This window comes from Trichosurus vulpecula, chromosome 2, assembly GCF_011100635.1.
Source record: "Trichosurus vulpecula isolate mTriVul1 chromosome 2, mTriVul1.pri, whole genome shotgun sequence".
Lineage (NCBI taxonomy): Eukaryota > Metazoa > Chordata > Mammalia > Diprotodontia > Phalangeridae > Trichosurus > Trichosurus vulpecula.
Window position 1 is genome coordinate 402,413,557 of NC_050574.1, and position 27,247 is coordinate 402,440,803.

A 27,247-nucleotide genomic window follows, 5' to 3' on the forward strand; every position below is an offset into this window, starting at 1 on the left:
ATTACTTGAAAACAGATCAGGTATGTGGGATGTGTTTGAGTGAAGAATTGAGGATAACAGCAAGGTTGCAAGTCCAGTTGACTGGGAGAATGGTTGCACTCTTGAAACTAACAGAAAAGTTGGGAGAAGCAGAAGGTTTATGAAGAAAGATAATGAATTCTGGTTTTAATATGTTGCTTTTAAGATGAATATGGAACATGCAGTTTAAGTTGTCCAAAAGGAAGTTGGAGAAAAGATAGTATAGAAGGAGAAAAGAAGGGTGTCCAGGAACAGCTTTAATGTTTGGTCTTCATGACCTGGTCTAAGAGTAAAAAGCCTGAAGAATGTTTAGAAGTCTTGAAAAGAGAGAGTATCCAGGAACAGTGAGTGATAAATAATTTAAAAGTAATCATTACCTAAGGTCCTAGGCTTTACTGTCTCTCTTGCCTTGGTGCCCTGTTGAGCCCTGACATTTTTAACTGTCTTATTGATATAGCCTAAGAACCCTGCGTTTTAACCTCCCTTTAGCTGTGCCCTTATGAGACTTCTAGGCTTTTACATAAAGGATGACACTAAAGTTTCATGGGCATGTTTCTTATCCAGTTAGAATGTGAGCTCCTTTAGAACCAGAATTTTCTCATTTTTTCTCTTTATGTCCCCAGTATTTAGCACAGTCCTCAAAGCATGGTAAGCCCCTACTGACATTTAAAAAAATATACATCCTTTCAAGGCTTTTTGTTTTTTGCAGTTTTAGTTTTACCTTTAAGTTTGGAATACAGGTTGATGTATCCCATTAAAAGACATTCTGATATTGGTGAGCAAATTGGTTAGGCATAAGGGGCATGGGCAGTATTCCTGAATTTCCACCCCCATAGCCAGCCTCCAAATATGCATAGGAAAGAAGTACATTTATTTATTTGTTGCAATTCATATGTAGTTATTATTGGACCAGCAATGGGCAACTTCATGCCTCCAGGACAGTAAGATAATCAGCTAGAGAGAGGATGGACTATATAACAAATGAAAGGCCCTTTAGGATTTCTGTTATAGCGAACATTTTGGCTGGAAACTTGTTTGGAATGAAGCAGTAGCTTCAAAACAAGTGTCTCCCTTCCTGCTGAAATAACTTCAGCCAAAAGAAACCAATAGATAAATTCTAATTTATAATTTTATCCCATCTTCTATTTCCCACTAGTGTACATGGTGATGATGATGATGATGATGAAAATGATGATAACACATTTATATATTTACAAAATGCATTCTTAAAAAGAATTCTGTGAAGTAGAGAACATAAAAGCTAGATATTTAAGAAACTGATGAAAAAAGGATGCCTTTTTAGGTATAAGATTCATTAGTGTTTAAAAAATATAGGAAGGGATGAGGTTTAAAATTTCCTATAAAGATTTAAAAGTTGCTCCTTTATTAAAAGCTTTAGACTTCAGTGATTTGGGAGCTAATATGTGGGGAACAATATTAGCTCTTAGGCAGTAACCTTGGTTTTGTTTAGTTATTAGATAATAACTACATTATGGATGTCTAAATTGTATATATTAATAGTTAACATTACTGTTACTCCCCAAATAATAGAATGAAAAATAATTATATATTTCAGTAAATTATCCTCCAAAAGCTTTAGGCAACTGAGCAGCTTGGATTACTCAGTTCTTCCCCAGTAATTGACGATCACACAAAGAAGGTAGTTATTGCTATGCTTGACAGAATTTTGGTATGCATTTTGTTAATGGAGTAATTGCATGGGAGTTTTCATTTGGATATGCAAATCTCAGAGGAATTAGTGAGTCACTATTATATTGACCAAAACATTGTGGATATTACTTGGAAGCAGTACAAAACTGTTCTTGGCCTTATGAATTTGTGAAGCAAGATAAGGGAAAAGACACGATTCCAACTTTATATTTTGAATCCATCAACTAATCAACCAGTATTTATTAGCTACCTATATGTGCCAGTGTAACAACAATGTGGCTTGCTGCCACTATGGCTGTGTAAAACCAACACCAGCACGCAAAAGAGCTTCAAGCACAGGTTCTTTGAACTGCTTTTCTAAGGAAAGCAACCTTAATGGGTTAACAATCTCTCTTTAATGAAACATACATTTATCATTCATTTAGTTCATGGGAAACACCCTGAACTTCAGAAAAAATACAAACAGAAATTACAAACAGAAACAGTATAAACAGAGCAAACATATACAGTTATCAACAGACATGCCTCTAGCTGCCTGACCAAAGAATTACATTGTTACCAGAGAAAGAGGCACCAACACCTGGGTGTTTAAAGCTGGGGGGCTCCTGAAGCTACCCAGAGTATCATCTGGTCAAATCACAGGACACTCTTCCAGTGAGCAAGGCCCCCAAAACAAAACACCAACTTCAGAGCTCTTATACCCTGTTCAAGGCTCTGAGGACTCAGGGCCTACTTAGCAAAAAGACGTGAGGCCTCAGGCCTGGTGCTTTCTTGTTTCTTAAGCAGGTCAAAGACTCTTTATTCAATCAAAGAAAGAAAAGACAACAAAAAGTCCACTTTGTTTGCCATTACATTCGAAAGGCAAGACTCATCAAAGGTGCTTGATTACCTTAGCATTCTAAAGCAGAAAACAAAAAAGTCCCACCATAGTTACCATAACAGCCAGGCACTCTGATATATACAGGAAATCAAACTAAATAATGGCTCTGTCCTTGTCCTCAAGAAACTTGTGCTTTATTTGGGTAGAAAATATGTATCTGTAAAAGGAGCAGAGGTATGCTGAGAAATGTTTTTAACAACTGGCTTTCTGAAAAAAAATATATAATATTTTATGTTTAAACTGCATAATTAACATTTCCCCTATTATTTTTCAAGTCTTGATATCAAGAAAAGAATAAATCAAACTCCTATTTGTAGCATTTGCTGATCTCCAAGAAATAAATGCTCATACTGAAAAATTAATCATTGATTCACCAAGCTGATAGAACAAGCTTATTCCATGAATTAGCTGAACGGGGTCTGTTGCATATGCAAACTGTATCGGCTCACTCTGCAGATCAAACTCCTTCATATAGAGAAGCTGAGCAGTTTATTTCCAGGAGAATAGTAATGATATGTAAATGAAATATCTTGGGGAGACTGTGGGGCATATAGAGATTTTCTGTAACTGGTTCTGGTTGGCAAAGCAGGTGGTAGTGAAGGGAAAGCTCTTTGACTGTGAATACATTCAGAAGGTCTTAGCTGGCTTTTGCTATGTCTCTCTTTCCTTAGTCACTTTTGGTTGCTTTGTTTCCATGGTGTCTGGTAAGGGATAATGGTGTAATTGTCTTCCTTCTGGGGAAATGTGACCTCAGAAAAGGGTACTGGTAATTTGCCTTTCTATTTGTTCTTTTCTATTTTAGGTGAAAGTAATGGAGCTTAGAGCTTTTTGAAATATAAAGGTCTGGAAAGCATGGTAAAATTCTGGCATTTTAGAGCCTGGATTTGGAGACAGTGTAGCATTAATGCTTATAAGACCAAGGCAAAACTTCCAGAAGTGAAATTCTGGACCCAGGCCAGAGGAAGCTGAGAAGAGGATGCATATAGTGATCATGCAATTTATGGCCATCATTTTGGTAGGACCAATAGTATGTAAGAGCTGAGCTAAGTTTCTAGCCTACTCCCTTGTTCCCTGAAAATAACAAGGTTTTTTTGGGGGGGAAGAATGCCTTCATGGTATGGAGGGGAAATGTTAGTACATTTGTTTTTGCTACATACTTGAAGTAAATATTTCTTTGTAAAAGCAAATTGATATTAAGTAGTGAAATGGTAGTGGAGTGCTATCTACAGATAACCAAAAATGGGTATAACACAGCCAATGGGGTTTGAACCAATATTAGTAGAGAAGAGAGTAATTCCATCTCCTCAGGGTACCTTGGAACTCTGAATGGGTGATTTGGTACAGAGTGTCTGAATCCTCATACATATACAACTCTATGCAAAATACTCCTCCTCCTTTTCCTCTACCTCCTCCTTTTCTCCTTTTTCCTCCTCTTCCTCATCCTGATCCTTTTACTACTACTGCTACTACTGCTACTACTAGTCCTCCTCCTCCTCCTCTTCCTACTGCTACTACTAGTTAGCTAACATTTATATAGTGCTTTTACATCAGTAAAGTACTTAAATATTTTATTTCATTTGATCCTCACAGTAATCCAGTGGGGAAATAGAGTCATGTTAGGCAACTGAAGAGGCTACATACCTCACAAACATCTTACTAAGTTTTAAAGAGGTCTAAGAAATAACAGTGATAAAGAAAAGCAAAGAGAATAAAAAAATAAGCTCCTCTAGACAGTCTAGAGCTGTTCTAAAAAACTGTCAGAATATTATAGGAACCTTGAACAAAAACAAGCCAGGACTTGTAGAAGATACATTGTGATGCATTCTGCTCTAAAAGCTTGATAGGCCTAGAGGAAGGACCATAGTTGTAGAAGGAGGCAGGTCCCTAGCATTGTAAAGGAAACCTTTGCCTAAGCCACCACCCAAGCAGTCCCATTGAATTCTAACATCTAGGAAGCTTAGGCTTGAATGGAAGGAGACAACGCTAGAAAATTCCTGCAGAAAGTATGGCCTAGTGTTAGACAACACATTCAGGATGAATCAAAGCCTGCCTATACTATTCAAGTGTATGAGGGCAGAATTTGACCTGGTCATAAGCACCCATCAGATAAATTGAGGCTGAAGATGTGAGTAAATGGTAGAAAATGCTCAAATACAATGAAGAATTGTATTAGACTGAGATATTCAAGATGTAATTAAACCCAGAAGAAGAAAGTAACTCCATAATAAGCCAAAGAAAACCATCAGGGAAAGAATCTCATGGTCACAAGCAGTACCTGGAAGAAATTAAACAAGTTATAGAAAACTGAACTGCCAAAGAATAAAGAATGACAAGGGTAATTAATATCTTAGGACAGGTGGTAATAATCTTTATGCAAGAACTGAATACCCTAAAAATTATTTGGAATAAACAATAGAAATCAGCAACTCAATGAGATAAATTGCACACACACACACAAACACACACAATACACACATATGTGTGTGTATATATATATATGTGTGTGTATGTATGTGTATATGTGTATATATGTATGTGCGTATATATGTTTATATCTATGTGTGTGTGTATATGTGTGTAGCCATATATATATATATATATATATATATATATATATATATATATATATACACACATTTATGTGTTTGATATAAATAACATGAAAATCAACTGTCCCAGCAAACAGCTTAATGGGATATGAATAAAGAATCATTGAATTACTTTAAAATCATGTTCATGACAGCCCTCAGAGTTAGACAATTGTCATCCTCACTTTATAGATGAAGTAACTAGGGCTTAGAGGTATGTGACTTGCCCAGGGTCTTATAACTAATAAGTTCATGAATCAGAATTCAAAGTCAGCAAGTCCTAATTTCAAGCCCTATCACCTGCAGATGACAGAAAAAAAGGTTTTCTCTAGAAGGTGTTAATTGAGAAGAGTTTCAGAAGAAATGAGCATTAGAAGAAGTCAATTGAAGCAGACATGTATTTCAAGTGTGAAGGATAGTAAGCAAAAATGTGCAGATATAGTAAATGAGTTGTATGAGGTGAACAGTAAGAAACCTGATTTTGGCTAGATAGTAGAATTTGATAAGGGAAACAAGAAATATTAGATTTGAACTACAATCTACTCCCAATTATCCTTTCATGAATTGTTTTTCACATCAGATTATTCATGGGCATTTAAGTCCTCGTAATATTTAGTTAAATTTGTAGACAACTGCTGTAACCTTTATATTAACAGTCTAGATTCACTAGGAGAGGGATTTTTTTTCCTTTTCTTTCTTTTCTTAGCTACCTATTTGTATCAGTAAGGCAAGATTAATGACCTTGAGGAAGACCAAGAACATGCCTGTATAATTCAGAATTGCAAAGTATAAGAGATTCTCTAGGTAGAAGGCAGAGGAAGCATAACATATATTTAGAAACCAGAGGGGCAAACCCCAAGACCATTAACTCCAACCCGACATAGCAGCAATTGTGTTACAAAACCAGTCATTCCACCTCAATGTAACAACCAGGAAATTATAACACAGTATTACAGCAAAGAGCCAAGTCATCCTGTAACCTTCCCCCTTGCTGGAGCCTTCCCATAAACACTCACAAATCCCAACTATCTGCTTGCCTGTATTCTCTCCCCTCTCAGTTCTTTGGTTTTCTCAGCTCCCTGGTTTCCACTCTCTGCTCTGCACTCTCTCTGCAGCTCTGTTGACTTGGAGTTCTTACTTCTCCTCCTTGGGTTGAATTCTGACTTCACAATGGCTACCTTCTGGCTATACGTACTCTTTTTATGGCCTGTGGACTTTACGCCCAATCAGTGAAAAGGTATAGGCCTGGGGCTTAGTGCTTAGTAAGTAAAGAGTGTAGGCCTGCCTACAAACAAACCTCTAATCAAGCTTCCCTTAAGTAGCCCTACCTGAGGCCTATTAAGTGGGCAGGAAAGTTCTTTAATCACTAAATTGCATCACACTGTTATAACCATTGGTTACCTATCCTTGTCAATCATTCCCCCTGGTAGTAATGAGGTGGGGCTGAAGAAAGAGAAATTGACTCCTTAAGCTTCTAACTTCTCGATTTCTTTAAAACCATCAACCATTCCTTTGTTATACCTCAGCCACATATAGGGATGGTCATATGCTGCATTTTATCACTGTCCAAAAATGTACTAAGGAAAGTCTGCCATTTCGCTATATGACCATAATTTTCTATCTCCTTTAAAACAATTATGTGGCCTCATTATGACCTCAAATCCCTCCGCCTTTCACATTTTTTTTCAGGCTATTATCTCTGCTATGCCTTTGCATTTGTGTATTTTTCAATCTCAATCCTATTGTTAGTTATTTCAACTTTGCACTGTTCTTTCTTCTTTAATATCTCATTGCCTTGTCCAAACTCTGCTCATCCCTTACCAAATTTTAGTCTTGCATTACTTTCACCATATCCTGGTCTGCTTCTTACTTTTCTGAGAAAACTGAAAATGTTGGAAGTGAGATCCCTATTATTCCCCATTTCTTAGTCCTAAACCCCTTGATACCAAGATAGTAATCTCCTCTTCTTTCCTGCAGTTTCTGAAAGAAGTGGCTCTTTACATTGTTGAGACCAGTCCCTGTAGACTCACTTGATATCATCCCTTCCTACATTCTCTAGAGAGATGCAACCTAACAATACCCTCTTTAACCTAATAATACCCTCTTTCTCAAATTTTCAAACTCTGCCCATATACTAGTACCTTCCCTTGTGCCTTTAAACATGCCCAAGTATCAATATATCTAAGTTAATTTACTCATTCAGTGCCCTATAAATCAAACTATGAAAAAATTATTTTATAGAGCTAGAAGAAATAATAAAATTCATGTGGAAGAACAAAAGGTCAAGAATATCAAAGAAATCAATGAAAAAAGATGCAAAGGAAAAAAGGCCTAGCAGCAGCTGATTTTAAACTACATTACAAAGTAGTAATCATGAAAATAATATGGTACTAGCTAAGAAATGGAATGGTTGATCAATGGAATAGATTAAGTAAACAATGTTGTTGTTGTTGAGTTGTTCAGTCATGTCTGACTTTTTGTGGCCCCATTTTGGAGTTGTCTTGGCAAAGATATCGGAGTGATTTGCCATTTCCTTCTCCAGTAGATTAAGGCAAACAGAAGTCAAGTGCCTCACCCAGGGTCATGCAGCTGGTTATTTAAACTGGGATCTTCCTGCCTCAAAGCCCAGCACGCTACCAACTGAGTTACCCAGCTGCTGATCATAGTAATCTAGTGTTTATAAAGCACCAAAGTTTTGAGATCAGAACTCATCATTTGACAAAAATTATTGTGAAAATTGGAAAGCAGTTTGGAAGAAACCAGCCATAGACCAACATCTTACATGATATACCAAGATAAAGTCAGAATGGATAAATGCTTTAGAATAAAGGATGATATCTTAAATAAATTAAGGAAGTATGGGAAAATGTACCTGACAAATCTATGGATAAGGGAAGAGTTTAAGCCACAACAAGAGACAGATTATAGGAAGTAAAATAGAAAATTCTGAATACCTAAAATTAAAAAAAAAAGGTTTTGCATAAACAAAACTAATGCTTCTAAAATTAGAAGAAAGGCAGGAAATTGGGGAGCTTTAACAGCAAATTTGTCTGATAAAGCCCTCATTTTTCAAAAATATACGTGTGTGTGTGTGTGTGTGTGTGTGTGTGTGTGTGTGTGTGTGTATGGAACTGGGCCAAATTTATAAAATCAAGGGCAGATCTCCAGTTGATAAATGGTCAAAGTGTATGAACGGGCAGTTTTCAGGGAAAAAAAAATAAAGCTATCAAGCCACATGAAAAATGTTTTTAATCATTATTAATTACAGAAATGCAAATTATAGCAACTTTGAGATATAACCTCGCCTCTATCGAATTGTCTACGACTTATATGAACTGATGCGATGTGAAATGAGCAGAACTAGGGGAATATTGTACACAGTAACAGCAATGTTGTATGATGATCAACTGTAAATGTCTTTGTACTCTTACCAAGACAACGATCCAAGTCAGGCCTGTCCAAAATGTGGCCCACGGGCTGCATGCAGGCCCACAGGCAGTGTGGTATATGCCGCCTGCCTACAAGCATAGACATTTACATAAATGCTTTAGTAAATGAAGCCAAGCTACCACAGAGCTCTCACTAAAATGGCAAATCAAAATATGTTGTTTCAATAAAAACCTAAGGTTGGACAGCCCTGATCCAAGCAATTGAAAGGACCTATGATAAAAAATGCTATCCATTGTCAGAGAGAGAACCGATGAACCCTGAGTGCAGATTGAAGCATACTCTTTTAACTTTATTTTTCTTGGTTTTGTGTGTTTTCTTTTGCAACATGGCTAACATGGAAATAGGTTCTGCATGGCTTCACATGTATAATTGACATTATGTGGTTTGTCTTCTCAAGAGGTGGGAGTGGTAAGGGAGGGAGAGAATTTGAAGTTAAGTTATTTACATGGAATTGGAAAAAAATATAAAATAAAAATATATCTAAAAATAAACATGTCCAAGTCTTCACAAACCTTAAACAAAATTTCCTAGATTCTATCATCTCTTCAAGCTGGTATCCTAGATCTCTTCTCCCTTGGTCATCAAAACTTCTTGAAAAAGCTATCTACTTTCACTAACTCCAGTACTTCTTGTCCCATTCCTACACTATTGTCATCAGTTTCTGAACTCTTCAGTCAACTGAAACTGCTCTCTCCAAAGAAAGCAATGATCACCTAACTACCAAATTGGAGGCTCTTTTTTCTCTTTTCTCACCCCTCCCTTTGTTTCAAACTTATTAATTGCATTTACACTGCTGACCACCCTCTCCTATTGTGTTTTTGTGACACTGTATTATCCTCTTTCTTTTGCCTTACCATTCTTTTTCTGTCAAATCATGCACATCATTATCCATTGAATGTTCTACAAGGAAGTTTCTATTTTTAGGTAGTTTTATTTTTTCTTTCTCCACTGTGTATGACTGTTCTATGACATGCATTGGGTTCAGGGAGCAAGGAATTTAAGTTGTCTCCCAATCCCAATTTGATTTTTTCTAATATATTTTATTTTTCCTCAATTACATGTTAAAATTTTTTTAACATTTGTTTGTTTTTAAAGTTTTGAATTCCAAATTCTATCCCTCCCTTTCCCCCTTCCCTAAAATATCCATCATTTTCCTTCTTTTTCATATAAGCCAATCTGAGAGGTGTGAGATGTTACCTCAAAGTTGTTTTAAATTGCATTTCTCTAATCAGTGGTGATTTAAAGCATTTTTTTCATATATTTATAGATAGCTTTGATTTCTTCTTCTGAAAACTGCCAGTTCACATGCTTTGACCAATATTAATTGGGGGATGACTTGTCTTTTTACAAATTTGACTCAGTTCTCTATATATTTGAGAAATGAGGCCTTTGTTAGAGTTGTTTGTTGCAAAAATATTTTCCCAGTTTTCTGCTTTGTTTATAATTTCAGTTACATTGGTTCTGTTTGTGTAAAAACTTTTCAATTTTATATAATCAAAATTATCTATTTTACAGTTTAATGCTCCCTATATTTTTTTTGGTCCTAAATTCTTCCCTTATCCATAGATGTGACAGATAAACTATTCCATGGTCTCCTAATTTACTTATGGTATCACCCTTTATCTGAAAATTACATATCCATTTTGACCTTATCTTAGTATACAGGGTAAGATGTTGGTCTATATATACTTAGTTGCTACCATACTGTTTTACAATTTCCTCAGCAGTTTTTTTGTCAAATAATGAGTTTTTGTTCCAAAACCTTGGATTTGGCATTTGTTATATGCTAGATCACTATGGTAATTTACAACTGTGTCCTGTGTGCCTAATCTATTCCACTAATCTACCACTCTGTTTTTTAGCCAGTACTGGATTGTTTTGATAATTACATCTAACTCCTATTTTCATTGTCAGGTCAGTTTGTAACATCTTAAATGCTACTTGTGCCCTCATAACCTAGGGATAGGATTAAGGATTTATGAACTTCTTTTTCTAATGCTATAATATTCAAGCTCTCATTGATGTGCTTCTTGCCATGAATATGTTGATATTAATATGTTTATGGTGATATGCTTGATATAAACTTTTTTCTCTCTCCATCTCCTGCCCTCTTCCTCCCCCCCCAAAAAAGCTTGTGATGGAGCCTCACTTTCTCACCAATTCAAAGAGTCCAGAAAAAAGTGGACCAAAACATAGAAATCACAGGCCCTAAAGAGGGAATTCACAGGACCTGCAATATATTTTAATCAAGTCTTCAACATGCTGTTCTTTGGCATGGTTTAGATCTTAGGTGCTCTTTTGTATGTCCTTGATTCTTTTTTTCCTAATCTTGGCCAGTATATTATTGGCTCCCAAAGAAGACACTGCTGCCAGACTCTCTTGTACCAGGGGTGCTACTAGGAAACTAACAAATAAGTCCAAATTCTCTGACCCTCCAAAATTTGCTACACCGGCATGTGGTCAAAATGGAGTCAGAGAAGCTCTCTTAGACTTTATATGATTTCCTCTTAAAGGGGACTTTCTGAACTTTGTTTTCCCAGATGCTCAAATTCCAGTACTAGCATAGTATTTTATAAATGATCCATAGAGCATGACTTAATTACCTCAACCATTCAGAAGAGACTAGTCATCATTACATAATTCCAGTTCATCCAATGATTTTAAGGGCTTTTCACATTTATTATTATGTGTTTTATTCATTGATTTAGGTGTTCTCACAGGCTTAAGGTATGAAATTGTAGCATATTGTTACTTATTTTAAGTGGAGTGCTGTAATTGATCGATCAATTTAAAGACCCATCTGTATATATCAAAGTGTCTTTTTTTAAGCATTTGGAACTAGCAGATATTGTTTAATATGAGATGAGAATAATAGTAAAATGAGAGTTCTCTTGTACCCCATCTTTCTATTACTATGTAACAGCCCAATTCCACCTCACCTCTCTTCTCCATATTATCCTTTGGAATATTTGTTTTATTAGAATTTGGGTAACTCTGCATCTTTTCCTTTTAAAAATTCCATCATCGACCACCTTATTTTTTAACAAGATGACACAATTTTCCTTAAAAATGTGTTTAATGGTGATTGGTCCTTGGCTTATATCCTTTGGTTAAAGAAGGAATATGTCCTCATTCTCAACAAGAATATATTAAATTATTACTATGTACCAGGCACAGTGCTAAGTGCTCGAAATTCTAAGAAAGGCAAAAAGAAAAAAAAAGAAAATCCCAAACCAAAATACCCCTGCTCATAAGAAGCTCACATTCTAATCGTGGAAACAGCATACAAACAACCATATACAGGTGAGATTCATAGAGCATAAATTGGAGTTGAAATCAGAAGGAGAGTACTAACAGTAAGGAGCCTGGGAAAGGTTTTTTGAAGAAGGTAGAATTTTAGCTGAGAAATGAAGGAATTGAAGAAGAGGGAGAAATTTCCAGTCATGAATGACTAAGTAAAATGACCATAGTCGAGAGATGTGATGTCTTCTTCAATGAAACAGCAAGGAGGCCGGTGTCACTAGACTTCAGTGTACATGGTAGGGGTTTCGGGGTGGTACATATGGTATAAAACTACTGCAATAACAGGAAAGAGACAGAGTATAGAAGGCTTTCATTGCTCAACAATCTTTTTCATCAACTCTAAATTTACAATCATTACAATTTTTGCCTAGCCCACTCTCACCTTCTCATTGAAATTGTTCTCTATTTTCATCTTGACTTCCATTACATGATTTCTTTCTTATTCTGTTAATAAAGCAGCCTAATTTTGATACCACTATCTACCCTTTATTCATGAACTTCATTGTAATCTATAAATCTTCAGGTCAACCTCCAACTTTTCTCAATGACTTCAGTACCTGGTTCATGGTATTATCTACTCTATTCATTGTCATAATTCTCACTGTCTTCAACATCCTTATAAGTGTCCTTCTAACACTTTGTCCTCAGAATGACTCGATTTCATTATTTCTCAAAATCTTCTGTACATTTCAAGCGCCAAAGCATGTGGCCAAATATTTTGTTGTTGTACAGTCATTTCATCTGTGTCTGACTCTTTGTGAACCCATTTGGTGTTTTCTTGGAAAAGATACTGAAGTTGTTTGACATTTCCTTCTCTAGTCCATTTTATGGATGAGGAAACTGAGGTAAACAGGGTCACAGGATTAAGGGTCACACAGTACTGTGTCTTAGGCCACATTTGAACTCATGTCCTCCTGCCCAGGCCCAGGGCTCTACCACTTAGCTGTTTAATGATCATTTGTATGTGTGTCACACCTTACATTCAAAGTACATTTAGAAACAATGAGAATGCTTATAATAAGAATGTTATTGAACCAAGAGATACCTGACTACTCATATCACTGACCTTTATACTTGTTGGTCAAATATTAGTCTTGGTCAATAATCTAAAATGCTCAACTTCACATATGGAATTCTCTTAGCTAAGCAAAATCTTCTTCCTTTCCATCTTTCTCACTGATTTTGAATTTATAATCCATCCTCTTCTTAATTTTCAATCCTTTAATTTCTCCCTTTCTCTCCAGAGCATCACCTCTATCCTCCAATCTTCTTACCTCTCCCCACTTGCTTCACTTTTGCTCTTGGATCTACTGTTCAGTCCTTTAAGTAATATTCCAGAAGTTTTCACTGCATAGTACTTAACTTATAACCACTCCAAAATTTATATACATATATGTATATATACATATACATATATATACACATATATACATATATACACATATTTGTTTAATTTTTTATCAATTATATGTTAAAACAATTTTTATCAATTTAAAAAAAAATTGAGTTCCAAATTCTATCTTTCCATCCCTCCATCCTATCCCCCCTCCATGAGATGGCAAGGAATCCAATATAGTTTATACATGTGCAATCATGTAAAAATTTCCATATGAGTCATTTTGTACAAGAAGACTCAAATAAAAAAGGAATGAAAGAAAGGAAGGAAGAAAGAAGAAACAAAGAAAGTGAAAAATAGCATGCATCACTCTGTATTCAGACATTATCAATTCTTTCTCTGTAGGCAAATAGTATACTTCATTATTAGTCTTTTCGGATTGTGTTGGATCGTTTTATTGCTAAGAATAACTAAGTCACTCACATACAATATTGCTGTTATTGTGTATAGTGTTCTCCTGGCTCTGACCCACTTTCCTTTTTTTCTTAAAATTTAATTTATTTATTTTTAGTTTTCAACATTCACTTCCATAAGATTTTGAGTTCCAAATTTTCTCCCCATTTCTCCCCTCCACTCAACCCCAAGACAGCCTGTAAATTGATATTGGTTCAACATGTACTTTCATATTAAATTTATTTTCACACTAGTCATGTTGTACAGAAGAATTAGAACCAATGGGAGAAGCCATGAGAAAGGAGAGAGTACAAATAATATGCTTCCATCTGCATTCAGATTCCATAGTTCTTTTTTCTGGATATGCACAACATTTTCCATCATGAGTTTTTGGAATTGTCTTAGATTATTGAATTATTAAGAAGAGATAATTCTATCAAAGTTATTCATCATATAGTATGGCTGTTACTGTATATGATGTTCTCCTGGTTCTGCTAATTTCACTCAGCATCAGTTCATATAAGTCTTTCCAGGTTTTTCTGATGTCTACTTGCTCCTCATTTCTTATACCACAATAGTATTCCATTATATTCATATACCACAACTTGTTCAGCCATTTTCCAGTTGATGGGCACCACCTCAATTTACAGTTTTTGACAACCATAAAAAGAGCTGCTATAAATATTTTTGCACATGTTGGTCCTTTCCCCATTTTTATGATCTCTTTGGGATACAGCCCTAGAAGTGATATTGCTGGGTCAAAGTGTATGCAGAGTTTTATAGCCTTTTGTAGTTTCAAATTGCTCCTTTCTTTTTAACATGTTTTGTTTCCAGGCTGCCAAGCCTTTCCAGGGTGCCTTCATTGTCAAACATTAGGACAAGAGGAAGTCAATAACCTTTTTGGAAGACACTTAAATTTAATTGGGGTCTCACAGTTACTGATAGAACTAGAACTTTTACCCATTTTCCTTCATACCAGATCTCACACTTTTCCACTAAACCATGCTGAGGATTAGAAATACGTGGGTTATGAGGACAAATGTTTGTCCTGGAAGTAGGTAGAGATGACAGGATCATTAATTCCTTACTTAGAGTAAAGGAAACTTTTCAGATACTTCCTTATTGAATGGGATTGTGTGCTTAGCTACCAGTCACCTATTTGAGGAATTAAACAACATTTTCATATTCCCAAATGGAAAGGACCATACTATACTAGTTAGCAAAAAGATGCTAAGGTAAGGAAAAAGCAATCCATTTCTAGGGAGAAAAAGTAGGTTCCAGATAAAGTGTCCTCTATAAGATCATGTAGTCTATTGAGCAGTGATCATTCAGTACTTAAAAAAGTTATGTTTCAATAGGTTGTCTACTGTATTACAAACTGTGCTAAGCACAAGAGGTACAGACATAAGCAAACAAGACAGCTCCTATATTCAAGACACTTATATTACAATATGAGAAGACAAAACATAAAGGTAAGTTGAAAAAAAGGAAGCAAGTGTCTGGAAAAGGAATTGAGTCAACAGAAAATGAGAATGATTGACTGCACTTTTCAAATGGTAGTTCAGGAAAGGGAGGCACCAGTCAGGGGAGTGAGGTCTCAGGGTCATAGTTTCTCCATAGAAGGAAGCTGGTTTGTGTAGAGTTATAAATCTGGATGAGATCAATGTTTATTACCTCAGTAGAAAAGATAGAACAGATAGTTTGGACATCCCCCTTTTAACTACAAAATTTCTTGACATACTTTTCCTAATCATAAAAGCATCTGGCCAGTGCAAAATGTATACACAAAATAGGCAAATCAATCAAAATAAGTTCCTTGTTGGGATGTGTCTGCCCAGCCACACAATGATTTGTATTTTTATCATGTCTTACATACAAAGTACATTTAGAAATAATGAGAAGGCTTACAATCAGAATTATTTTGAACTAGGAGATACCTGACCTGTAGTATCTTTGACTTTTATACAGTTAATGCTTTTGGTCACTAAAAAATATACATAATCCTACCTTTGGTGGGAAAGCCTATTTAAAATTGGCTACATTGTATTATTTTTCAGTAAAATAAATCCTTCCTTTTGAATAGAAAAGAAAGGTGTAGCACTTTACTTTTATGGAGGAAATCTACAAGGAAGTCACATTGTAACTTTTTTTTTCATACTTGATTTGAGTATAATGCAGATGTGATATTTGGAAGAAATTTAAATCTGAATAGGGTGCCAACAATTTTTGTATATATGTGTCAGATTTTGAACTTTTATTCAGAAAAGTGGGACTAGAAAATGAATGGGATAGTTACATATGGAAATTTTCAGAAATACTGTCAAAAGGCATATAGTGACATTTTAGTCACTGATTAGAACATTGTTGAAAATGTATGAAGGAAGAACTATGTCAAAGAAAAGTGATAGATCAAAGGAAAGAAAGAAGTATATAGGAGATATTGAGAAAGAATTAGAAATAATAAGTTTTCTAAACACAAAGTAGAGTAAATATGACCATATGGATAGCTAAATTCTTTTTATCTATCCTTACTGGTACTTTATTTGAAATCAATGACAAATTCAATCATATTTGAAATTTAAATTCTCTTGATTCAAATTTCTCATTCTTTTCTCTCTTTTTTTCCTATTTCCTTTTTCTCCCTGTTTCTGCCTTGAAGAGGTGGCATAAATTTTAATTAATTATGGAAAAAATTAGGTTGAAAGAAAAACCTTTGTTACAAAATTTTCTTTCCAAACTCTATCTGATAGCAAAAGAACAATTTCCCCATACTAATATAGTATTGTCTGGGAATTACTATCTATATACAGTGTGTCCCAAAGGTCTGTTACCAAGTCAATCTACAGATGAGCTGGATCACTCAAGATTAGTCTTTGGCACAATACTCCTTGGTAGGCTCAGCTACTGACAAACTCTGCTATCCACTCCAGCTTCTCAACCACTGGTAGTACTTCTAACTTATCAAAACTCATAAGATGGTAGCCAAATTAGTTTCTCTCAAAAATTAATCCCTTAAGCAAGAATGAAATACAACCAAGAAAAAAAAAATCTTCATTCTGGGACAAATGGGGAAGAGCAGGTCATCGGCACGACATCTCTCTCTCTCCCCATTCAGAAATCTAGAGCAAATCTTGCCTACACCTCCTACAGGAAAGAATGGTTTAATTACTTAATGTCTAGATTATGCAGGCTCATTTCTCAGCAACGTATTAAAAGGCTTTTCTTAACAATACTTTATGGAGAGAGGAAACAAATGTTGAATACTCTAAAGTGTACAGCCAGATTCTTCAATTCCAAATCGTTCAAAGATGACTTCTCAGGAGCAGGCTCACTAAGAGACCACAAGATTATCAGAACAAACATTAGTAAGACTAAGCTACACTGACTTCATTACATGTAGTTTTTGCATAGAATTTGATTAGAAGACCAAGGTCTGAGTCCTAGCTCTGCCATGTGCCAATTGTGTTAGTAATTTACTTAAACTCCTTAAGATTCAAATTCCTTTACTCACCTGCAAAATAGGGATAGTAATATTTGATGTGGATGTAGGAAGGATGAAATTAGATAATGTATTTACAATTCATTATATCTATCAAGCATTATATATTTGTAACATATATACATACATGTAACACTTAAAGTAATATATCAAATATGTAATATTTAATTTGTATTCATAACAACCGCAAAATACTAGTAGCCCAATTTTGTAATATTAAACACCCCACCACACACACACAGAGTACACTGAAAAATTCAAGTTTAATCTTTTACTTATGTAGTTTGCAAGGTCATTTTCAAAACATGACTATATGTATCTGCTTTTGTACACATGTAGATTGTTGATCAGTGCACTACTTGATAGAGTCAAAATAATGGAGTTGTGTTTCTTTTTAAACTTTACACAAGTATTGGGATGTGAACTCAGGTCCTTTGAAACCATCATTTGGAAAACTTGAGTGTTGGACAGAGTGATAGGTTCAATTTTGATTTATTTCATCAGGTCATTATATTTTGTAAATTTTTCATCCCATGTAGTTTGGAAATCATAAGTATGTATTATTGAAACATCAATTAAAATTTAACAATCTGCTATGATGCACAGCATCTATAATTTCCTTGCATAATTAGCTTTGTTCAATAAGTCTAGGCTTCTTAAAGATGACCTGTTAGCGATATATGGTGGCAGCAAGTTGGTCCTGTATTACCTTTTTAAACATTTCCCTTTTGCATTCAAATCTGCATGATGGAGCCATTTGTCCGATGCTTCTTTGTTGACATAATGTTGTTTTGAGTTCATGTGATGTCACCCATGGAGAATTTTCTGGTTATGCTCTTGAATCTTTGTCATTCCATTGGCTCCATATGCAGGTAAGCCATTTATGATTTTATTTTACAAATGTCATGGATTGTACACTTTGTCAGTCTTTCCTATTTGTCAGTGAATTGATATCTTCTTTTGCCAAAAGTATTTTTGGGAAGTTTTTAAATTGTTTATCATATTCTCTGAAAATTATCAAATTTTCTCCTTTTTGACAAGGAAGCACTAGCCTTGCCTTAATTTCATTGGGACCCTTTATTTCATCAATATTATCTATATTAGTATACTTTCCCAATGGGTCATGTTCCATTTTATTTTATTTTATTTTAATTTAAATTTATTTGTTTAACATATTTGGTTTTCAGTATTGATTTTCACAACAGTTGAATTACAAATTTTCCCCCCATTTCCACCCTCCCCCCCACTCCAAGATGGCATATATTCTGGTTGCCCTGTTCCCCAGTCAGCCCTCCCCTCTATCACCCCCCTCCCCTCTCATCCCCTTTTCCCTTCCTTTCTTGTAGGAGAAGATAAATTTCTACGCCCCATTGCCTGTGTATCTTATTTTTCAATTGCATGCAAAAACTTTTTTTTTTTGTTTTTGAACATCTGTTTTTAAAACTTTGAGTTCCAAATTCTCTCCCCTCTTCCCTTCCCACCCACCCTCCCCAAGAAGTCGAGCAATTCAACCTAGGCCACACATGTATCATTATGTATAACCCTTCCATAATACTCATGCTGTGAAAGGCTAACTACATTTTGCTCCCTCCCAACCCATTCTGCTTTATTGAATTTTCTCCCTTGACCCTGTCCCCCTTCCAAAGTGTTTGCTTTGATTACCTCCACCCCCATCTGCCCTCCCTTCCATCATCCCCCCTTTTTATTTTTTTTTTATCTTCTTCCCTCTTCTTTCCTGTGGGGTAAGACACCCAACTGAGTATGTATGGTATTCCCTCCTCAGGCCAAATCCAATGAGAGCAAGGTTCACTCATTCCCCCCTCACCTGCCCTCTCCCCTCCTCCCACAGAACTGCTTCCTCTTGCCACCTTTATGGGAGATAATCCACCCCATTCTATCTCTCCCTATCTCCCTCTCTCAGTATGTTACTCTCTCATCTCTTAATTTCATTTTCTTTCTTTTAGATATCTTCCCTTCATCTTCAACTCACCCTGTGTCTGCTCTCTTTTACATATATATATATATATATATATATATATATATATATATATATACATATATATATAAACACACACATATACATATATACATACATACACATACACATAGATATATACATACATACACATTCACCTATATATATATACATATACATATATATATACATATACATATACATATATACACATAAACATGTATATATGCATATTCCCTTCAACTACCCTAATACTGAGGTCTCATGAATCATACACATCATCTTTCCATGTAAGAATGTAAACAAAACAGTTCAACTTTAGTAAGTCCTTTGGGATTTCCATTTCTTGATTACCTTTTCATGCTTCTCTTGATTCTTGTGTTTGAAAGTCAAATTTTCTGTTCAGTTCTGGTCTTTTCACTGAGAAAGCTTGAAAGTCCTCTATTTTACTGAAAATCCATATTTTGCCTTGGAACATGATACTCAGTTTTGCTGGGTAGGTGATTCTAGGTTTTAATCCTAGCACCATTGACCTCCGGAATATCGCATTCCAACCCCTTCGATCTTTTAATGTAGAAGCTGCCAGATCTTGGTTTATTCTGATTGGGTTTCCACAATACTCAAATTGTTTCTTTCTGGCTGCTTGCAGTATTTTCTCCTTGATCTGGGAGCTCTGGAATTTGGCCACAATATTCCTAGGAGATTTCTTTTTTGAATCTATTTGAGGAGGCGATCGATGGATTCTTTCAATTTCTATTTTGCCCTGTGGCTCTAGAATATTAGTGCAGTTGTCCTTGATAATTTCTTGAAAGATGGTATCTAGGCTCTTTTTTTGATCACGGCTTTCAGGTAGTCCAATAATTTTTAAATTCTCTCTCCTGGATCTATTTTCCAGGTCAGTGGTTTTTCCAAGGAGATATTTCACATTGTCTTCCATTTTTTCATTCCTTTGGTTCTGTTTTATAATATCCTGATTTCTTATAAAGTAACTAGCTTCCACTTGCTCCAATCTAATTTTTAAGGTAGTATTTTCTTCAGTGGTCTTTTGGACCTCCTTTTCCATTTGGCTAATTCTGCCTTTCAAGGCATTCTTCTCCTCATTGGTTTTTTGGAGCTCTTTTGCCATTTGAGTTAGTCTGTTTTTTAAGGTGCTGTTTTCTTCAGCATATTTTTCAGTATTTTGGCAGTCTCCTTTAGCAAGTCATTGACTTGTTTTTCATGGTTTTCTCCCATCCTCATTTCTCTTCCCAATTTTTCCTCTACTTCTCTGACTTGCTTTTCCAACTCCTTTTTGAGTTCTTCTATGGCCTGGGGCCAGTTCATGTTTTTCTTGGAGGCTTTTGGTGTAGGCTCTTGCACTTTATTGACTTCTTTAGGCTGTATGTTTTGGTGTTCTTTGTCAGCAATGAAAGAATGCAAAGTCTGAGACTGACTCTGGGTGCGTTTTCGCTGCCTGGCCATATTCCCAGCCAACTAACTTGACCTTTGAGTTTTTCAGTGGGGTATGACTGCTTGTAGACTACAGAGTTCTATGTTCCACTTTTGGGGGGGAGGTGCCAGCTCTGCCACACCAGCACTGCTCCTTCCCCAACCCCCAACCCAAACTGGGCTTAGATCTTCGGCAGGCTGTGCACCCCTGCTCTGATCTGCCACTTAATTCCTCCCACCAGGTGGGCCTGGAGCCAGAAGTAACAACAGCTGTAGCTGCCCCACCTCCGCTGCCCCCAGGGCTGGAAGCCAAACCGGGAACTCCTTCCACTCCTGCAGCTTTTCCCACTAACCTTCTCCGCATTCTTTGGTGTTTGTGTGTGGAAGGGTCTGGTAACTGCCACAGTTCACATATTCAGGGCGCTAGTGGCCCCATCTGCCCGACTCCAAGTTTGGTTGTTCCACGCCGCTCAGGCTGGGTTCTGCTCCACTCCATTTCCAGCTCCCAGCTCCCAGCTCCCAGCTCCCACCTCCATGTGGAATAGACCTCACCCAGAGACCATCCAGACTGTCCTGGGCTGGAGTCCTGCTTCCCTCTGCTGTTCTGTGGGTTCTGCCATTCTAGAATTGGTTCAGAGCCATTTTTATAGGTTTTTGGAGGGACTCGGTACAGAGCTCACTCTAGTTCCTGCTTACCCGCCGCCATCTTGGCTCCGCCCCCCATGTTCCATTTTATAAATCAAAAAGAGAATGTTAGACCAGTATTCCATATATGTAGGTGTTATTTTAAGTGTGTTGTTTCAATTCAACTTTTATTTCAAGATTTCATTAAGATATTTTTGATGAATTTGCATGGTGGCACACACTTATAATTGCTGTAACTGGGGAGCCTTAAGTGGGAAGATTTCTTGAGATCAGAAGTACTGAGCTGCATTGGACTAAGTTGATCTGGTGTCTACCCTAAGCCTGTCACTAATGATAATGTCCTGGGACCAAGAGCCACCAGACAGGCTAAGGAGGGTTAAACTTGGTCAGTCTTGAAATGAGGCAGATCAAAGAATAGATGCCAATCAATAGTGGGATAAGGACCTTGAGTGGCATCTGTAATTTTAGGATGGATATGAAAGGGAGATTCAGTCTTTAAAAAAATAACAACAACAACAATAAAAATAAAAGACTACACATGCAAAACTACAGCTTTCTTTTCAATGCCTTGATGTTTGATGGAGACCAAGGTACTTATAATTATTGCCTTCAAATGTTGATTCAATTTTTACCTCTATATTAAAGTTCAAGGCTTCTTTTCTCTCCTTCCTTGTACACTAAGAATTTTCTTCTTACTAACAATGAAATTTTAATGTAAATGAAGACAGTTTTCATGAGATAGAAAAGCTGTTAAATAAGTTTTCTCAGTATAGCCATGTAACTTGATGCCATGCATGTGCATTAAAGTTAATAATAAGACATTTTGATAGGACTCACTCATTAAATTGGATACCTCGCAGTGATGTTCAAGAGACATGATAGACTTCTGGAAACCAAGATGGCAGAGTAAGCAGTAAATCACTCGCACTCTCCCTTATTGACCACTAAAAACCCAGAAAACATTACCACAGGAAAAATCCTGGAAGAGCAGAGCAAGCAGAAAGACTGGGTGCAGCAGTATTTTAGATTGAGAGGTTTGATGGATTAATGGAAAGGTCCTTCTCATTCTTGTGGATGGGGAGCAGTCCCGGACAGGAGGTGGCCAAGCAAACCAGAGACAAGCCCCACTTTGGCAAACCAGCTGAACCCCAAGGGGGTGGAGTATACAAATACCAATACCAAGACCTCATGTGCTACAGCAGAGCCAGGGGAACCTGCAGACTCCAGCTCAGAGAACCACCACATGAACTGGTGGGCAGGTGTCCTCTAGCAGCCAAAAACACCCTATGCTTCAGATCAGCACTGGTGAATAGGCATAATCCAGCAGCCAGAGCTTGCTCCCTACCCCCATCCCAGCTTGAGTCTAGCCCTGGGGAAATGTAGAAAATTCACACCTGGCCCCAGCACAGCTGAGCATCTGGTAAGCTGCCAGACTTCTACAGCCTCCAGTTGCCAACACCTGAGGCCAAAGCACACAAATGCAGTGAACAGGCCACTCACCCTCAGCACAAGAAACTTGGAACAGTGCCTGCTGTACTCTAGGAGGAGAGTTCAACTTTAAAAGAGAGGAAAAACAAAAATAAAATGAACAAAAAGCAGAAAAGAACACTGACAACAGAGAATTATTACGGTGACATGGGAGATCAAAACACAAACTCAGAGGAGGATGAAATTGTCAATATACCTACATCTGAAACCTCAAAGGGAAATATGAATTAGTCTCAAGACCAAAAGCCTTCTTGGAAGAGCTCAAGGAGGATTTTAAAAGTCAAATAAGAGAGGTAGAAGAAAAACTGAGAAAAAATAAGAGGTATGCAAGAGAGAGTCAACAGCTTGGAAAAATTGAATGTAGAAAACAAATTTTTAAAAACTATAATTGGCCAAAAGGAAGAAAAGTTCACTAAAGAAAAAAAGGCTTTTAAAAGTATAACTATCAAAATGGAAAAGGAGGCACAAAAACTCACTGAAGAGGAAAAAAAATACTCTTTAAAAAGTAGAATTGGCCAAATTAAAAAAGAGGCACAAAAGCTTACTGAAGAAAACAGTTCATTAAAAATTTGAATTTGGCAAGTGGAAGCTTATGATTTTATGAGACATGAAGAATCTAATAAATAAAATTAAAGAAGGAAAAGAATAGAAGAAAATGTAAAATACCTCATTGGAAAAACAACAGACTTGGAAAATACATCCAAGAAAGATAATTTAAGAACTATTGGTTGACTTGAAAGCTATGATCAAAAAAAGAACTAGGATAGTATCTTTCAAGAAATCATTAAGGAAAACTGCCCTTAGGTCCCAGAATCAGCGGGCAAAATATCCATAGAAAGAATCTGTTGATCACCTCCTGAAAGAGATCCCAAATTGAAAACACCAGGGAATATTGAAGCCAAATTCCAAAATTATCAGGTCAGTGAGAAAATACTGCAAGCTCAGAAAGAAGTAATTTAAATATCATGGAACCACAATCAAAATTATACAGGAACTTGCAGATTCTACATTAAAAGATCAGAGTGCAGTGTCAGGAGCCAAGATGACGGCTGGAAAGCAGGGACTTGTGTGAGCTCCCTGCCAGGTCCCTCCAAAAACCTATAAAAAATGGCTCTGAACAAATTGTAGAACTGCAGAACCCACAAAATAGCAGAGGAAAGCAGGGATCCAGCCCAGGACAGCCTGGATGGTCACTGGATGAGGTCTATCGCACACGGAGCAGAGGGGAGTGGAGCCCAGTGCTGGCGGTGTCAGGACCAACCAGACCAGGAGCCAGGGGGAACAAGTCCTAGCACCCTGAATCAGTGCGCTGTGGCAGTTACCAGACTTCTCAACCCACAAACACCAAAGACAAAAGAGAAGGTTAGTGGGAAAAGCTGTAGGGAACAGAGTGAAAAGAGTTTGTGATTGGGCCACTGCCCTGGGGGCAGCAGGGGGAGGTGCAGCTACAGAACTAGAGCAGCAGTTGCTTCCGGCCCCAGGCCCAGCTGGTGGGGGAATTAAGTGGTGGATCAGAGCAGGAGTGCAGAGCCTGCTTAAGATTTTCGTCAGGTCCAGGTTGGCGGTTCTTGAGGAAGGAGGAATGTTGCTGTGGCAGAGCTGGCTGTATAGAAATAGCTCTGAAATTAATGGCGCATCCTTCAAACTTGGAACAAAGTACTCTTTACTCTACAAGCAGTCATATCCCATTGAAAAACTCGAGTCAAGTAAGTTGGCTGGGAATATGGCCAGGCAGCGAAAACGCACCCAGAGTCAGTCTTGGACTTTGAATCTTTCTTTGGTGACAAAGAAGACCAAAACATACAGCAAGAAGAAGTCAACAAAGTCAAAGAACCTAAATCAAAAGCCTCCAAGAAAAACATGAACTGGTCTCAGACCATGGAAGAGCTCAAAAAGGATTTGGAGAAGTAAGTTAGAGAAGTAGAGGAAAAATTAGGAGGAGAAATGAGAATGATGCAAGAAAACCATGAAAAACAAGTCAATGTCTTGCTAAAGGAGAACTAAAAAAATACTGAAAAAAATATTGAAGAAAACAACACCTTAAAAAATAGATTAACTAAAATGGCAAAAGAGCTCCATAAAGCCAATGAGGAGAAGAATGTCTTGAAAGGCAGAATTAGCCAAATGGAAAAGGAGGTCGAAAAGACCACTGAAGAAAATGCCACCTGAAAAATGATATTGGAGCAAGTGGAAGCTAGTGACTTTATGAGAAATCAAGATATTATAAAACAGAATCAAAGGAAAGAAAAAGTGGAAAACAATGTGAAATATCTCATTGAAAAAACCACTGACCTGGAAAATAGATCCAGGAGAGAGAATTTAAAAATTATTGGACTACCTGAAAACCATGATCAAAAAAAGAGCCTAGATACCATCTTTCAAGAAATTATCAAGGAGAACTGCACTAATATTCTAGAGCCACAGGGCAAAATAGAAATTGAAAGAATCCACAGATCACCTCCTCAAAAAGATCCCAAAAAGAAAATTCCTAGGAATATTGTCGCCAAATTCCAGAGCTCCCAGGTCAAGGAGAAAATACTGCAAGTAGCCAGAAAGAAACAATTTGAGTACTGTGGGAAAACAATAAGGATAATACAGGATCTGGCAGCTTCCACATTAAGGGACTGAAGGGCTTGAAATATGATATTCTGGAGGTCAATGGAGCTAGGATTAAAACCAAGAATCATCTACCCAGCAAAACTGAGTATATATATATATGTATATATATATATATACACATATACATATACATATGTATGTATATACACACACACACACACACACACACACACACACACACACACAGAGGGCACAGGGTGAGTTGAATATGAAGGGATGATATCTAAAAAAATAAAATCAAATTAAGGGATAAGGGATAAGAGAGGAATATATTGATAGAGGGAGAAAGGAAGAGATAGAATGAAGTAAATTATCTCGCATAAAAGTGGCAAGAAAAAGTGGTTCTGTAGGAAGGGAAGAGGGGGCAGGTGAGGAGGAATGAGTAAATCTTGCTCTCATTGGATTTGACCTGAGGAGAGAATACCATACACACTTAATGTGGTATCTTAACCCAAAGGAAAGAAGGAGGAAGAAGATAAAAAAGGGGGAAGATAGAAAGGAGGGCAGACAGGGGGAGGAGGTAATCAAAAACAAATACTTGAGAAAAAGGACAGGGTCAAGGGAGTAAATTCAATAAAGGCGGATAGGTTAGGAAGGAGCAAAACATAGTTAATCTTTCAAAACATGAGTAATATGGAAGGGATTTACATAATGACACACATGTGGCTTATGTTGAATTGCTTGCCTTCTTAGGGAGGGTGGGTGGGGAGGGAAGAGAGGAGAGAATTTGGAACTCAAAGTTTTAAAAACAGACGTTCAAAAACAAATAAAAAGTTTTTGCATGCAACTAGGAAATAAGATATACAGGCAATGGGGCATAGAAATTTATCTTGCCCTACAAGAGAAGAAGGGAAAGGGGGATGGGATGGGAAGTTTGGTGACAGAAGGGAGGGCTGACTGGGGAACAGGGCAACCAGAATATGCACCATCTTGGAGTGGGCAGGAGGGTAGAACCAGGGAGAAAATTTGTAATACAAACTATTGTGAAAATCAATGCTGAAAACTAAATATATTAAATTAATTAAATAAAAAAAGATCAGAGTGCTTAGAACATGACATTTCCTAAGGCAAAGACCTTATCAACTACTCAGCAAAATTGAGGACAATCTTTTGGGTTGGAGATGGACATTCAATGCAACAGGGGACTTCCAGACCTTCCTGATGAAAAGGCCTGAGCAAAACAGAAAATTCGATCTTCAAATAGAAGACTCAAGAGAGGCATAAAAAGGTGAACAGGAAAGAAAAAAAAATGTTATTCCATAAGTTTAAACTGTTTACATCCCTACTTGGGAAGATGATCCTTCTAACTCCTGAGATCTGTATCTTCATTTTGATATTTAGAAGGGCATACATAGACAAAGAGCACTGGTGCAAGTTTACTTTGATGCGATGATAAAACAACTAATTAAGAGGTGAAAAGGGATTGTACTGAGAGAAGCAGAAAGGAGGAGGCAGAAAAGGGTAGATGACATAACATGAAGAGGCAAAAAGACTTATTGCAGTAGAAGGAAAGAAGGGAGGGAGATGAGCATTATTTGAACCTTACTCTCATGAGATTTGGCTCAAAGAGGGAATAACATATTCAGTTAAGTATATAAATGCAACTTACTCTATAAGAAGTAAAAAGGGAAAGGGGAAAGAAAAGAGAGAGGGTGGATAGAAGGCAGGGGAAAAGTAATATGTGAAAGGAGGAAGAAAATGGAGGGAGTGATAGAAGGGAGGGAAGATTGAAGGAGGCAATGGTCAAAAGCAAAACTCTAGTGAGGAGCAAAAGGGAGAAAGGAAAGAGAAAAGCATAAACATTAGGGAAGATAATATGAAGGAGAGAAAGACACAGTAATAATAACTGTGAATGTGAATAGGATGAACTCTCTCATAAAACAAAAGTGGATAG